This window comes from Gobio gobio, assembly GCF_949357685.1.
Source record: "Gobio gobio genome assembly, chromosome: 20".
In the NCBI taxonomy this organism is placed as follows: Eukaryota; Metazoa; Chordata; class Actinopteri; order Cypriniformes; family Gobionidae; genus Gobio; species Gobio gobio.
The window spans coordinates 2,489,440-2,506,953 of record NC_137113.1 but is presented as its reverse complement, the minus strand read 5'-3'; the positions used below and the strand labels follow the sequence as shown (position 1 = coordinate 2,506,953).

The window sequence follows — 17,514 nt, the reverse complement described above, 5'->3', positions numbered from 1 at the left end:
TGAAATAAAAATAAAAACTAAACAAAAGAAAATTGCAACATTTATTAAAATTAAACCAGAAAATGCAAAAATAACAGTTTCAGTTGATGCCAAAATATCACAGGTGTGGTTTCAAAATACACTCACCTAAAGGATTATTAGAAACACCTGTTCAATTTCTCATTAATGCAATTATCTAATCAACCAATCACATGGCAGTTGCTTCAGTGCATTTAGGGGCGTGGTCCTGGTCAAGACAATCTCCTGAACTCCACACTGAATGTCGGAATGGGAAAGAAAGGGGATTTAAGCAATTTTGAGCGTGGCATGGTTGTTGGTCTGAGTATTTCACAATCTGCTCAGTTACTGGGATTTTCACGCACAACCATTTCTAGGGTTTACAAAGAATGGTGTGAAAAGGGAAAATCATCCAGTATGCGGCAGTCCTGTGGGAGAAAATGCCTTGTTGATGCTGGAGGTCAGAGGAGAATGGGCCGACTGATTCAAGCTGATAGAAGAGCAACTTTGACTGAAATAACCACTCGTTACAACCGAGGTCTGCAGCAAAGCATTTGTGAAGCCACAACACACACAACCTTGAGGCGGATGGGCTACAACAGCAGAAGACCCCACCGGGTACCACTCATCTCCACTACAAATAGGAAAAAGAGGCGACAATTTGCACAAGCTCACCAAAATTGGACAGTTGAAGACTGGAAAAATGTTGCCTGGTCTGATGAGTCTGGATTTCTGTTGAGACATTCAGATGGTAGAGTCAGAATTTGGCGTAAACAGAATGAGAACATGGATCCATCATGCCTTGTTTCCACTGTGCAGGCTGGTGGTGGTGGTGTAATGGTGTGGGGGATGTTTTCTTGGCACACTTTAGGCCTCTTAGTGCCAATTGGGCATGGTTTAAATGCCACGGCCTACCTGAGCATTGTTTCTGACCATGTCCATCCCTTTATGAGCACCATGTCCCCATCCTCTGATGGCTACTTCCAGCAGGATAATGCACCGTCACAAAGCTCCAATCATTTCAAACTGGTTTCTTGAAAATGACAATGAGTTCACTGAACTAAAATGGCCGCCACAGTCACCAGATCTCAACCCAATAGAGCATCTTTGGGATGTGGTGGAACGGGAGCTTCGTGCCCTGGATGTGCATCCCCTTTTTGTTCAGTTAGAGAATAAACACTACAATTAAAAACTGAACGTGTGTTTTCACTAAAGTGTGAGTGAGCCGAACGAAAGTCCCGCCACAGAAGCTGCTGAGGCTGAGCGTGAATTTTAGCAGCGCGACTCGACGTCAAGTGCGAGATATGAAGCTAAACTAAACATTTCATATTTGACAGCTGCTTCTTAAAGTCAGAAATGTTAAACAAATGACAAAAATATTCACGCAAATTAATAAACTTGTCTAATTTCACCATTTTGAATTGAAATCGGCCTATGTAATGTCATTTATAATATAATTAACAAACAAGAAATGTTAACAAAGCCGTTTTCTTCAGATTAGGCATAAGATTAATAATGAACGTGTGCATATTGTAATTTAATAATTCCATGTGTAGCTCTGAGTAAATAAATAAAGCTCAGCTTTTTTCGGCCTGTACTGGGCATAAGATTAGTAATGAATGTGTGCATATTGTGAATTAATTTAATACATTTAATTACCCAGCTTTCCTGTTAGGCTTCAGTAAATTAACATGTCTATGAAAATGATTCAGAAAACATATAAATATCAGTTAAACATATGTTTACTGTCTTAACTGACGAAAATGGTAAAACTTAATCAGTCATATCTGCCACTGACATTGTTTTCAAGCTGTTGTCTCATTTTAGCCGTTCAGAACATCTTAAAATGCACATTTGTAGATCACAGAAATCTAAATGTTCTCGAGGGGCCGAACCCCCAAACCTCACATGTGGGATCTCAGTGATTATAAACCTGCCTGCATTGTATGATTAAGGGATGTACAATATGATCATGCAGAATAAGGCATTAATATTTGCTTTATAAGTAATAATAAACAGCCAATATCCTAATATGCATACTAATAAGCTACTTAATAGTGAGAATTGGACCCTAAACTAAAGTCTTACCATTTTTTTTTTTATACCCTCACTGAGGCTGAGCCGCCCTAAATGAAAGTCCTGGAATCGCACATGCGGAACAGCTCCTGTAGTCTCTAGCCTCTGGCCAAAAAAATCCTCAGATGACGCAAAATGACGATATGTGTGTCATTGGAGGCTTTTTTCCAGAAATAAAATGCATAATTCTCTCGTCTCAGGGGGATATGAGGGGGGAAAGTACCATAATTCAAATATACTACTGGGTTTCTACTGATACAAAGCCTAATGCTAAATCACTGAAGTTAACAACAACAACAACAACTTCTCAAATAAATGCTGTGTGTCATCTTTCTTTAATGAAAGCCATATTCAAGCATATTCCTAGAAGAATCCATTACAAATACCTCTTTAATAATAAAACTCGTCTGAAAAGGCGGCACTTTTCAAAATCACATCTACAGTTTTATTTTCAAGAAATATCCCAACAGTTTATGAACACACAGTGTTTACAGCGCACTGGGGTAAAGTGTGCCGCCACTGGACTCTAGAGCAGTGGAGACGTGTTCTCTGAGTGACCAATCACGCTTCTCCGTCTGACAATCCCATGGACGAGTCTGGGTTTGGCGGTCGCCAGGAGAACGGGACTTGCCTGACTGCATTGTGCCAAGTGTAAAGTTTGGTGGAGGAGGGATTATGGGATGGAGTTGTTCTTCAGGGGTTAGTTCCAGTGAAAGGAACTCCCAAGACATTCTGGACAATTTCATGCTCCCAACTTTGTGGGACCAGTTTGGGGACGGCCCCTTCCTGTCCCAGCATGACTGACCAGAGCACAAAACGTCTCCATAAAGACAATCTTTTAACGATTAAATCAAGCAAATTACTTATAAAAAACAAAATTGCATCTTTAATCAGGGTTTAAAGTGGCTTTATCTCGAAGAGACGGTAACCCGAAATTCTTGTGACAAAAGAAAAGATGATATTTGGAGAACGGTGGACAACATTAGACGTTCATTGAGAATTTTTTTTTACTTTTTACTTTATACAAGATTCAACTGGGCCAAATAATGAAATAAAAAAAATTACAGAGTAAACAATTTTCAAAATAGAGAAAAATTACACGAGTAGTAAAATGACAGAATGGGAAATATCCCTTTAAATGGCCATCACTTCACAGGGATCTATAAATCAGAACACATCCCTAATCCGCCGCACATTATTGCAAACGAGGTGTAGGTCAGAGTTACAAAACCATGACTTCAGACAGAAAAATCCCTTCAACAGGGAACTCCAGGACCTCACAGAAACCAGGATGTTCAGGACGCATGACCCCCGTGACGTCCACATGGATAGCTCTTGACCGTGACATCATCAGTGAAGGCTGTTTTTTGGGGTTTTACACTGTATTGAACACAATCAGCGTCTCATTAGCAGTGAAGCGCAGCGTCTTCAGAACTTCCCCTGTGAGTAAGAACAACTGCCCCAGAAAAGCTGACTTCCTCACACAACTTCCTGTGTTGCAACACCATGGGGATGTGCATGTTACTTCATGATGGCGTACCGTGGCACTCAATGATTTGCATGTTCACACACTGTAATATTTACAGTGTAAATGAGGTCTTGTGAATGGATAACCTTCAGTTGAATATTCAGGCTATACCTTTAACCACAAATTATTCATATTACGCCGCAAAATACCCAAATAAAAGCATATAAAGCACAGTATAGTATATAACCACCACGGAGAACTCCAATATCAACACTTTGCATGCAACTCAATATCAGGGCTGTATGGTTTTCCCAGAATGCTACAGGAAAAATTGTGCATCATCTGTCACACACACACACACACACACACACACACAGGCATTTACAGATCAGAAATAGCACATAATTACAGTTATTCTGAACTGAGCTCAGCCCAAAATGAAAACACAGCCTCGCCATCTACATATCAACACACAATGTGTGTGTTAAAACTGCTAACGCAAGGACCCTGGATATTATCGGATAGGATTGTTTATCATATATGGATTTGAGCATATAACTATTAGATATGCACATGTGACCAGAATCTGTTTGGAAAAGAGCAGCTGATTCGTGATGGGCTGTGAGAAGCCATGTGACCCACAGACAGACAGACAGACAGACAGACAGGCTTCATGTCCGTCACATTCCCATGGAAAACCCATCATATGACCGACACACACTCGAATCAGACCACAGCCATTACTGAAACTGCATTTATCCATAATCTACACTCGTGCCAATGCCTTTCCAGCAACACACAGAGCAGAGAGAGTGGGTCGTGACACGGGTTCATGACGGCTTCTGTTAATGTCATTCAATACATAAACACACACACACACACGCATTTATCTCTGAGGAAATCTCAGACTGCTACTTATTAGAAACATTATTTTGAAAGTTAAGGCGATGGATATTTAATAAATAAAGCTTTAAAAATATTCCTAAAAGAAATCATTGCTTTTTAAGTGCTGTTTAAAAATGTATGAATAAATAAATAAACATTTAAAAAAAAAAAAAAAAAAATTATATTATATTTATTTATATTTATATTTATATTTATATTTATATTTATATTTATATTTATATATATATATATATATATATTTTTTTTTTAAAAAAACATCAAAAATGTGTGCTGGGCAATCGATTAATTGCATCCAAAATAAAAGTTTGTGTTTACATAATACAAGTGTGTGTACTGTGTATAATTGTGTATATATAAATATACACACACACGTATATATACTGTATACATATTTATATAATTTATCTTATAAATATTTTATATATAAATAACTTTTTTCTTAAATATATACACATGCATATGTGTGTGTTTATATATACACAAAATAACCACACACACACACACACACACACACACACACACATTATGTAAACAAACTTCTATTTTGGATGCGCAATTAATCGAGTGCCCAGCACTAAAAAAATATAAAACATTTAATAAATAAAACAAATTAATATTTTTTAACACAATTATATTTCAAAATAAAAGAATAAATAATAATAAAACAAAATAAATAGAATTAAAAATAATAATAAAATAAAAACCTACAAATACAATTAAAACTTAAATACATTTTACAGACCCTAAAACACCATTTAAAAACCGCAATTTTTTACGTCAGGAATGTTTTCAGCTTTGAGGACAGCAACATTTAACCATTTGCATCAGTATAAAAGATGAAGCTGCAGTGAAGTGGTTTTTTAATATTATTATATGAAAACATTATCTGGCAGATCAGTGTGGTGTAACCAAACAGGAACTCGTTTTTGTTGTCACTGTCAAGAAAACCATAAAACAGGATATGACATCACAGAGAGGACCCCTGTACACCCAAGACCACGTCAAGACCAGCGCTCGCAAACTTCATGATGGAAATCTCTCAACTTTACAACGGCTCGATTCATTGAAAGATTAAGATGTGTACACGTGTGTATTTTACACTCAAAGTCATTAAATCACCATGAAAATTATATAAACGTTTTTTAAAATACAAAACAAACATGAATAAAGTCAAACAGCTTGTTCTTATTTGTACTTTACCCAAGTAGAAAAGCCATCGCTCACACAGTCGGAGAGAGAAATATAATATATAAACACCAAACTCATCAACATCTTCAGAAATCTCCCCGTGATGATGCCTGTGCGCAACAAGACTCATCACTAAAAGTACAAATCAAGCCAGCAGAACACAAAACAAAGACACACACACACACACACACACACACACACACGGTCCAGCCGTACCTGAGAACACACACGCCGCAGCACCATCAAATCCAGAGGCAGAGCGACAGAGATCCCACAGAGCCACAGGTATCTGCGCAGACTAACTGAGGCGTGCCATGAGTGTGTGTGTGTGTGAGTGTGTGTGTGTGTGTGTGTGAGTGTGGGGCAGTCAGCCTCTGATTAGTAGTCTAAGACAGCGAGACTTCACTCTGAACGACAGCGAGCGTCAGACACAAACACAATCTCAGGAAGAGCGGCGTGGTAAATCCGCGTGTGTGAAGGATGTGTGGGTGGGTCTTAGCCATCACACACACACACACACACACACACACTCACACTCACATTACCACATGAATTAAAAGCTCTCCACAGTGCCACAGTGTGACCGTGTGACTGCCACCCCTACAAACACACACACACACACACACACACACACACAGAACACAAACCAAACAACACGACGAGCTAACAGCATGTGTGTTTACATCACGTAATTCACCGCAGCTCTCGTAAGTTCACACACCGCACTAATTACTTCATTCGTAAGCAATTAAGACGCCCCGTCTCTGATTGTCAACACACACACAGCTGAGTAAACACGGTAAATCTCAGCACAGGACTGAGGGAAGATAGGACACACACACACACACACACACACACACACATTTATCTGAGGACAGAGACTTCTACTGTAAAAGTAAAATAAAAACTATTACTATTAAAATAATATAACTATAAATAAATAAATACACAGTATATATAAAATACATAAGAAAAAAAAATATATATATACATATATATGTTTTTTGTTTTTATGTTATATATATTTTTAATAGTATACATTTATGTTATATATATTTTAATAGTATATATATTTTTGTGTTATATATATATTTTTAATAGTATATATATTTATGTTATATACATTTTTAATAGTATATACATGTTTGTGTTATATATATTTTTAATAGAATATATATTTGTTATATATATTTTTTTTTAATAGTATATATATTTTTGTTATATATATATATATATATATTTTTTTTTTTAATAGTATATATATTTTTATGTTATATATATTTTTAATAGTATATATATATATATTTATATTATATATATTTTTGTTATATATATTTTTAATAGTATATATATTTATGTTATATATATTTTTAATAATATATATATATTTTTGTGTTATAAATATTTTGAATAGTATATATTTTGAATAGTATATATTTTGAATAGTATATATATTTATGTTATATATATTTTTTTAACAGTATATATATTTGTTATATATATTTTGAATAATATATATATTTTTGTGTTATATATTTTGAATAGTATATATTTTGAATAGTATATATATTTATGTTATATATATTTTTAATAGTATATATATTTATGTTATATATATTTTGAATAGTATATATTTTTAATAGTGTATATAATATATATATATATTTTTTTTTTTTTTTTTTATTATTATTACAAACGTAAATACAATCACTCAAATTAAACTACTGAAATACACAAACCTATTAATATTAAATATGTATATAAAATATGTAGCTATACTTTACAATTAAAATACAAAACTATTAAAAATTCACAATGTTAGTATAAATATGTTTATATTTATTTGCATTTATAAGTCTATATTACACCCCTATCCCTAAAATAACATTTAAAAACAATGATTTTTTTTTATTAAACATTATCTTTAAGAATATTGACCAACTGAGGTTTCACCAGATCTTGTCATCTCTAAACTATAACCAGCTAAACTCAGCTCGTTCAGAACTGGAGCTCGCAAAATGTGTTTATTTATATAATATTTTGGCCAATTTATTTATACATTTAGATCGGATGTAAGACTCTCATCAGAACCAAAGCGATCGTGTCCCTCAGTCACAGGGGTTTTATAAGATTAGAGAAAACTTCTGATGGAGTGTAAGACGTTTGTGTGACTGACTGAGGCAGCAAAGGGCAACACACACACACACACACACACACACACACACACAGAGAGAGAGAGAGAAACACAACATGGGGCAACAGGGTGAGGCAGGAAATTGTTGTATTATCTCAATCTTAGCTAAATTTACACTGTTCTCAAACTCTTCTCATCTGGAGTCCAACACACAACTCCTGAGATGCGTCACGAGAACATTTTGAGAAAAAAACAACCATATTCTCCATATTCCAAAACATCAATGCGAGCTCAACAAAGTTCAAGACAGCTCAAAATTAAGCTCATGTCGTTTCAAACACACGTCTTTCGCTCTTCCAAATCTAAAAACATTAGCGGCCAACTTTAGTGCTTCAACTTCATTTCAGTGTACTTTTTTTTATCTAACGCTTATATTTGTATTTTATTTAATTTTATAAAATGTATTTACTTAAATTTTGTATTTAATTTTTTTATTATTTTATTTAATTTTTTATTGTTTAATTTAAATTAAGAATTATTTTAAGAAAATGTTTGAATAGTTTGTTTTTAACTTATTTCAGTGCTTCAACTTCATTTCAGTGTACTTTTTTTTTATCTAGCCTTGGACATTTTATTTAATTTTATTTAATTTTATAAAATGTATTTAATTTAATTTTTTATTATTTATATTTTAATTTATTATATAATTTAATTTTTTATAATTTAATTTAAATTTAAGGTTTATTTTAAGAAAATGTTTGAATAGTTTGTTTTTAACTTATTTTAGTGCTTTAACTTCATTTCAGTTTACTTTTTTTATCTAGCCTTGGAAATTTTATTTAATTTTATAAAATGTATTTAATTTTTTATTATTTAATTTAAATTAAGGTTTATTTTAAGAAAATGTTTTAATCGTTTGTTTTTAACTTATTTTAGTGCTTCAACTTAATTTCAGTTTAAGTTTTTTTTATCTAATGTTTGCATTTTTATTTTATTTAATTGTCAAGCTCCAAATAAGACAGAAAAACTCAATAGAAGCAGGTGCATACGTCAAATATATAATGTGCTAATCCAAGAAGCAAACTAAACTACAGCATGATTTCTGCAGGAGAACAAACCCGGCCACACCTGTTCCTCTAACGGCTTTGATGAAGACATGCACGCTAGAGCGGAAATCATGCCTCTCTTTTGAATAGAAGAGGCTCTGAGACATGTTGCCCTTGTGGTACTTCACACTTAAACGGACATGAGGGAATATTTGCTCTGTTAACGCAGCTACGCTTGTGGATATAATTAGAGAAATGAGGAAAAGCAGACAGCGGTCGAGTGGCGGTGACAAGTCAAGAGATGCGGTGAACAACATTTCAGCTTCCTGTGAAACTTCCTCAGAGGCTGTGAAAAGCCAAACGGTTACCTGCCCGTTTCCTGCTGCCCTCCGCCTGCTCTCGGCCTCTCTGATGAATGAGCTTTTGTGTTTTAAACATCCTTTTCCGACTGGACTCGCTCTGCTCTGGGAGCTCGACACCTGTGCTAGCGTGTGCTTCCTAGAGGAAGAAGAACATATTCCTGTCTGGAGTCGCCCTCAATGATCAACGAAACTGAAAACACACATCAAACACCCTGATGGTCCTGAAAACAGAGCCAACTCTCCAGTTAGTGACTACAACCATAGATATACATAAAGGCTAGATGTCTCGTCCGTGCTGCTGGCCAATGGAGTGGACGTCTGCACCTGGCGGCCATCTTGTCACAGTCAGCTCGCTCACTCCTAACATTGTGTTTTAATGGTTAACATTGTTTCAAAAATTTTCTACCGATTTTCAAACTGTTTAGTTTGTTATAAACGCTACTGCATACTTATGAATAATTATTCATAATTTGTTCAAGCATCCAGAATTATAGCCACGTTAGTAATGTTTGTAAGAAACCAAACCATTTGTAAATCCGTCAAAATTTGAGCGAGATAAGAGTATTTGTGTTCAGATCACTCGCCTTACATCAGGAGCCCGCCAGAAAGCTGGCCGGTGACAAGATGGCCGCCAGTGACTCCGCCGTAAGACATCTAGCCTTTATTATGTATATCTATGACTACAACAGGGTTATTATAGTTAAACTAAAACCAGTGCAAGTCAAGAAATCTTGAGTAAAAGAACAGATACCTTAATAAAATATTACTCCAGTAATCCTCCAGTACTTGGAGAGCTTAAATAGGTTTCACAGCTCAGTCCGACATTATGAATTATTAGGTATTGTCAAGTAACCTGCCATAGTTCACATGAAACGCTAGATGACGCCGGTTGATGCTTGCAATCACATCACTCCCTATAGGACACAGCTGATTGGTTCCTGCTGTATCAGTAGCCAATGAGCTCGCTGCTCAACCTTCAGATACTGGTCAGCATTTGCTGTAGCAGTAGCAATGCTTTCAGAAACCCTCCTCCTTGCCCAGCTCCACCTGTATAGATCTGCTACAGGTCATTCATGTATGCTATACTGTACAGCAGCAGCATGTCGTGTGTGTATTGGCAGGAGCAAGTACCACAATAACAGCAGCAGCAGAAGCAATAACGCTACAGATCCACTTTTGCGGCACGACTGAAGCCTGGTGTTGTGACTCTTCCCCTCATGTGTGTGTTGATGGGCGTTCCTCAAGTTTACCGCTATGGGCGTGCGTTGGAGCCAGCGGGGAATGAAAAACAAAAAGGACCGGCGAGAGAGCAGCAGCATCAATAATCAGCAGCAGCAGCAATAACAGCAGCAGCAATAACAGCAATAACAGCAGCAGCAATAACACCAGAAGCAGCAGCAATAATAATCAGAGGCAGCATCAATAATCAGAAGCAGCAGCAATAACAGCAACAGCAGCAGCAGCAGCAGCAGCAATAACAGCAGCAGCAGCAATAACAGCAGCAGCAAAAATCAGAAGCAGCAGCAGCAATAACAGCAGCATCAATAATCAGAAGCAGCAGCAGCAATAACAGCAGCAGCAGCAATAACAGCAGCAGCAGCAATAACAGCAGCAGCAGCAGCAATAACAGCAGCAGCAAAAATCAGAAGCAGCAGCAGCAGCAATAACAGCAGCATCAATAATCAGAAGCAGCAGCAGCAGCAATAACAGCAGCATCAATAATCAGAAGCAGCAGCAGCAATAACCGGAGCAGCAGCAGCAGCAATAACAGCAGCAGCAGCAATAATAATCAGAAGCAGCAGCAGCAATAACAGCAACAGCAGCAGCAGCAGCAATAACAGCAGCAGCAAAAATCAGAAGCAGCAGCAGCAATAACAGCAGCATCAATAATCAGAAGCAGCAGCAGCAATAACAGCAGCATCAATAATCAGAAGCAGCAGCAGCAATAACCGCAGCAGCAGCAGCAGCAATAACAGCAGCAGCAGCAATAACAGCAGCAGCATCAATAATCAGAAGCAGCAGCATCAATAATCAGAAGCAGCAGCAGCAATAACAGCAGCAGCAGCATCAAAAATCAGAAGCAGCCGCAGCAATAACAGCAGCAGCAGCAATAACAGCAGCAGCAGCATCAATAATCAGAAGCAGCAGCAGCAATAACAGCAGCAGCAGCATCAAAAATCAGAAGCAGCCGCAGCAATAACAGCAGCAGCAGCATCAAAAATCAGAAGCAGCCGCAGCAATAACAGCAGCAGCAGCAATAACAGCAGCAGCAGCAATAACAGCAGCAGCAAAAACTGCAGCATCAATAATCAGAAGCAGCAGCAGCAATAATAATCAGAAGCAGCAGCAATAACAGCAGCAATCAGAAGCAGCATCAATAATCAGAAGCAGCAGCAGCAATAACAGCAGCATCAATAATCAGAAGCAGCAGCAGCAATAATCAGAAGCAGCAGCAGCAATAATAAGAAGCAGCAGCAATAACAGCAGCAATCAGAAGCAGCATCAATAATCAGAAGCAGCAGCAGCAATAACAGCAGCATCAATAATCAGAAGCAGCAGCAGCAGCAATAACAGCAGCAGCAATAATCAGAAGCAGCAGCAGCAATCAGCAGCAATCAGCAGCAGCATCAATAATCAGAAGTAGCAGCAATAATCATCAGCAGCAGCAGCAGCAGCAGCATCAATAATCAGAAGCAGCATCAATAATCAGAAGCAGCAGCAATAATCAGCAGCAGCAGCAATAACAGCAGCATCAATAATCAGAAGCAGCAGCAATAATCAGCAGCAGCAGCAGCAATAATAATCAGCAGCAGCAATAATCAGAAGCAGCAATAATCAGCAGCAGCAGCAGCAGCAATAACAGCAGCATCAATAATCAGCAGCAACAGCAGCAGCAATAACAGCAGCAGCAGCAGCAATAATAATCAGCAGCAGCAATAATGAGAAGCAGCAATAATCAGCAGCAGCAGCAGCAGCAATAACAGCAGCATCAATAATCATCAGCAGCAGCAGCAGCAATAACAGCAGCATCAATAATCAGCAGCAGCAGCAGCAATCATCAGAAGCAGCAGCAGCAATAATCAGCAGCAGCAATAACAGCAGCATCAATAATCAGCAGCAGCAGCAGTAGCAATATCAGCAGCAGCAGCAGTAGCAATAACAGCAGCATCAATAATCAGCAGCAGCAATAATCAGCAGCAGAAGCAATAACAGCAGCAGCAGCAATATCAGCAGCATCAATAACAGCAGCATCAATAATCAGCAGCAGCAGCAATCATCAGAAGCAGCAGCAGCAGCAATAACAGCAGCATCAATAACAGCAGCATCAATAATCAGCAGCAGCAGCAGCAATAACAGCAGCAGCAATAACAGCAGCATCAATAATCAGCAGCAGCAGCAGCAATAACAGCAGCATCAATAACAGCAGCATCAATAATCATCAGCAGCAGCAGCAATAACAGCAGCAGCAGCAGCAATAACAACAGCATCAATAATCAGCAGCAGCAGCAGCAGCAATAATCAGAAGCAGCAATCATCAGAAGCAGCAATAGCAGCAGCATCAATAATCAGAAGCAGCAATAATAATCAGAAGCAGCAATAATAATCAGAAGCAGCAGCAGCAATAATAATCAAGGTGCTGATCCACTTGTCCATGCGACACAGTCGCGCCGCACTCCACTTTATTCCTATGGTTGACGTGAAGCGACTTTAACGCGCCCGCAAAGCATTCTGAACAAATTGAACAAATGCTGCGCGTCAAAAAAGCTGGCCATAGCTCAACTTTATGCAAATGAATCCGTTGAACGCGACGCGACTGTCCAATAGAAGTAGAGCACATGGAGACATGCTGCTGCTTTTATTGCTGCTGCGGTTATTGCTGCTGCTGTTATTGCTGCTGCTGCTTCTGATTATTGATGCTGCCTCTTATTATTGCTGCTGCTTCTGGTGTTATTGCTGCTGCTGTTATTGCTGCTGCTGCTTCTGATTATTGATGCTGCCTCTTATTATTGCTGCTGCTTCTGGTGTTATTGCTGCTGCTGTTATTGCTGCTGCTGCTTCTGATTATTGATGCTGCCTCTTATTATTGCTGCTGCTTCTGGTGTTATTGCTGCTGCTGTTATTGCTGCTGCTGCTTCTGATTATTGATGCTGCCTCTTATTATTGCTGCTGCTTCTGGTGTTATTGCTGCTGCTGTTATTGCTGCTGCTGCTGATTATTGATGCTGCTGCTCTCTCGTCGGTCCTTTGCTTTTCATTCCCCGCTGGCTCAAACACACGCCCATAGCTGTAAACTTGAGGAACGCCCATCAACACACACATGAGGGAAGAGTCACAACACCACGCTTCAGTCGTGCCGCAAAAGTGGATCTGTGCGGTCACAGCAGCAGCAGCAGCAGCAGCAGCAGATCTATTCTGCCAAGACCAAACCAACGCTCATATCCATTACCATGGCAAACACTCCAAGAGTTGTCATGACAGAACTGACAGTTGTGAAATATGATTTTCATTTACAACAATAAGTCCTAATAATCATCATTAGTAGCTTACTTCTCGCGCCCTCAGTCGCACACACACTCCAGCTCAGAGGATCATTTTGGCTATGTTCAGACTGAATGCAAATCAGAGTTTTTTGTCAAATGAGATGTGTGTCCAGACATAACCAGCCTATCAGCATGAGCTGCTTTAGTGTGTGTGTGTGACAAGGCTTTCAAAACGGACGCAGGAAAAGTGACGTTCGAGTAGCCAAATCCAGACATTTCAAACCACCTCCAAATATGACTTGAATCAGATTCGGATTTCATGCGTTTTTTTGCCATCCACACTTTCAAAAATCTGAATATTCAAAAAATCTGTTAGCTGATAGCAGTCTGAACATAACTTGTAATGTAAAGTAATGATACTGAAATAACACTACGACTGGACGTCATATCTGATGATCTAACGTGAGCTGCAGGCATATCCAAGGGAATATTTCATCATGACTATGATGCTCATCTCTATTCTGGTAGAAATTAAATCATAGGTTTAAAAGTAAAAACGACACACACAGATTCTGTGCCTACAACTAGACACAGCCGTACTATTACTGGACAGACATCAAACACACACTAAAGCTGGACCGTATGACATCTAGTGGCTGAGATCATCACACACACACACACACACACACACACACACCACGACAGATGAAGTCACAATCAGTGTACAGCACAAACACACACACACTTCAGTCACGTAGCATTGCTGTATCCGTGCTCAAATGCTGCAATATGTGTTGCTTTTAAAGATGCACAGCACATAAATGACATCCAGGGCCCGTATTCATAAAGATTATGAATCAGAAAACTCCTCATTTAGCTTAAAAACTTTACGTAGGAGTCTTAGCTTAAGAGCTATTCGGGACCGATCTGAGAGCAACTCTGAGCAAGGAAAATACACAAACTTTTATCTCAGTGAAGAGGCGGGGCTAACCCGTTGCTACGTATGACACAGTCTTTTGAAGACTGTGATTGGTTGGTTGTCCAAAAAGGGGGGAAAAGGAGCGCTTTTAAGTATAGGGTCTATTCTAAGCCTTCACTTTGAAATTACAAGCGCAAATTGTCCTATTTTACCGTTCTCTCTCACTCACACACACACACACATTATATATATGTACACTGAAAAAAATGATTATGGCCCGGTTAAATTAAGCATAATTAATTTGTGCTCGTTAAAATAATTGAAATGTAGTTTTTATATTTTAATTTGAAAAAATGAATTAGTTTTATGGGAATTGCATGTGTTTTTGTTTAAATTGAGATCAAATAAATTGATTGCGCCCACTTACGATAACATTTTTTAGTAAATTCAACAAATAATTTTTTCAGTGTATATAAATCCTTTTATTATTTACCATGCTGTTAATTTTCTATAAGGTATTTGATTGGCTTAGAATTATAAACATTGTTCCACTCTTTCCAATTCCACTGATTGCTGGCATGTCTATTTAAATGGTGGTTTAAAAGTTGGGTTTAATGCAACAAACATGATCTAATCTATAGCGTCTTAAGTCACTGTCCTCCATCGTCTGCAACACATTTCTTCTCCCTCTTCGTCTTTCTGCCATTTTCTCCACTGCTAAAGAAACTCTTAAGCCTCTTAAAAGTCCTCGTTCGTGCTCCTAACAAATCTGACCTTAAGACCTCTTTTAAGGGTTAAGATGCTTTCTGAATTACTTTTTTCTTTACTAAGATTTTTTAGTTAATTTTAAGAGTAAACGCCCACATTTCTCAGAATTTTCTCAGAATTTTGTCACTAGGAGCTGCTCTTTGCATTCAGATTCTTTATGAATACGGGCCCAGAGGTTTAAGTGTGTGTGAATGAATCGTCTCTTTGGAGCAACAAACTCTCAAGCGGTCCAAAAAACAACCGATCCATAAATAATCCCTCCACTGATTTATTCCTGATGTGACTTTTGCTCTGAATAATCCACAATGTTTCTAAGAATAGTTTCACACGGCTCTATCTTCCAATCCATGTCCATACGGCCGAGATCAGATGCGGGTTCTAGGATGAAATGATATAAAGGTTCTCTGAAAGTCAACTTCTACAGACACACACTTAAAGTCTTGATGATTACACACTTGTTGAATCCAGTCGCGGGGCATGTCGTCACAACCACAAACTGCTTTTTTCACAGTGATTTAAGAATTTGTTGACGAAACGACATGTACAAAATTATGATACAATTCAAATTGTAGTTTTAAAGGGATAGTTCACCGAAAAAATGAAATGACCCCATGATTTACTCTCCCTCAAGTCATCCGAGGTGTGTATGACAGTCTTCCTTCAGACGAACACAATCTGAGTTATATTACAAAAGTCCAGGCTAATCCAAGCTTTATAATGGCAGTAATAGTTGCTCTGTTTTTGAAGTCTATAAAAAGTGCATCTGTCCATCATATAACTGCTCCACACGGCTCTGAGGTGTTAATAAAGGCCTTCTGAAGCGAATCGACGCGTTTGTGTAGAACACACAAGATTGTCAGCTCTAGAATGAAGTTATTGTCCAGCTGAATGGTCAGTTTTTGATTTACACAACACCATTTTCAGCTAAAACATCAACTCTCAATGCATTCCGGTGTCATGAGAAATCCCGTCCCCTGTGAAATAGTGTCCGCTTAGGACCCCAGAGCGATTCTATTGGCTGAAAGAACTTTTAATGGGTAATCTGTTCAGAGCCTGATTACAATTCTTTAAATAAAAAAAAAATTCACGTTTTGATTTTTGTCGTTTAAATTGTGGTAAAATAGTCTTGCAAATCATATGTTTCATATATATAACCGAAGCTATAAGTTGTGAAATCAAGCATGTCTCATTCTTAATGTTTTTATTTAGCGCATGTTCTAGCATAGCATACAGCGTCCCGATTAGCTTAGTTTATTTACATTTACATTTAGTCATTTAGCAGACGTTTTATCCAAAGTGACTCACAAATGAGAGCAATAAAAGCAACTAGACAACAGTATGCAAGTGCTGTAACAAGTCTCAGTTAATCTAGCACAGAACACACGACTTTTGTTTTTTTACAATGCAGATTGTCTCACAGCAGCTTCAGTGTTAAAAGAAAAATATCCATATTTAACCCTCTATGGCACGCAATATGATTTCAATGAGGAAAAAAATATTTGTGGTGTTTTTCCTGCTTAAAATAGGACACTATAACAATAGCAATAAACACGTTCATAATTTTTTTATTTATTTATATTTTAAAAGTTTGTTGCCTCAAGGCAACATTGTACCACAACGGACAAATTTAAACATTTGACATTTTCATGTAGAAAAAAGAAATATATTTATCGAAAACATCGATTTCTTTAACCAGACACCTGAACAAACACATTTATCCAGTTTATAATGTATTAAAAATAATAATAATAAATAAAAAGTAAAATTTCAAATTCAGCTGTTGCTCTCAGGCAACTTTGTACCATCGTGGAACACAAGTATTACCAAACCATCATATCAAGTTATCATATCAATATATCGTATCAAGTTATCATATCCATCTCCATCTTCGATCTCTCCCTGCCGGATTGACCCTCATCTTCCTCATCACATGACACCTCCTCCTCATCCTCATCGGTTGTGTTTTATACCATTTTTTAAGTGCTATAGAAAACGTGCAGATCATAATATATGCAGTTATAGTATGTGAATTAATAATCTTATACGTGCATTACAAAATCATGCAAAAATGCAAATACATTTTGAGAATTTTAACTCTTTTCCTTACAAATATACTATATGTGTATCCAATCTAGTGTGTCTGGTATGGCCTTATGCGATTCCATTATGG

General features: G+C 37.5%; 1 protein-coding gene across 6 annotated transcripts in view; it reads right to left on the bottom strand.

The window, feature by feature from the left end:
• The window catches only part of pald1a (phosphatase domain containing paladin 1a), a 114,757-nt gene that overhangs the window by 93,264 nt on the left and 3,979 nt on the right, over positions 1 to 17,514 (bottom strand). Inside the window, exon 1 of one of the 6 annotated variants that reach the window (XM_079801336.1) lies at positions 5,852 to 6,091. The exons of 3 other annotated variants lie outside the window; for them this stretch is intronic. The gene's annotated coding sequence lies outside the window, so the exon portion shown is untranslated. Of the gene's footprint in view, positions 1 to 5,851; positions 6,092 to 17,514 lie in introns of those variants that run through there. 2 more of the 6 variants (XM_079801337.1, XM_079801339.1) reach the window with 2 other exon arrangements.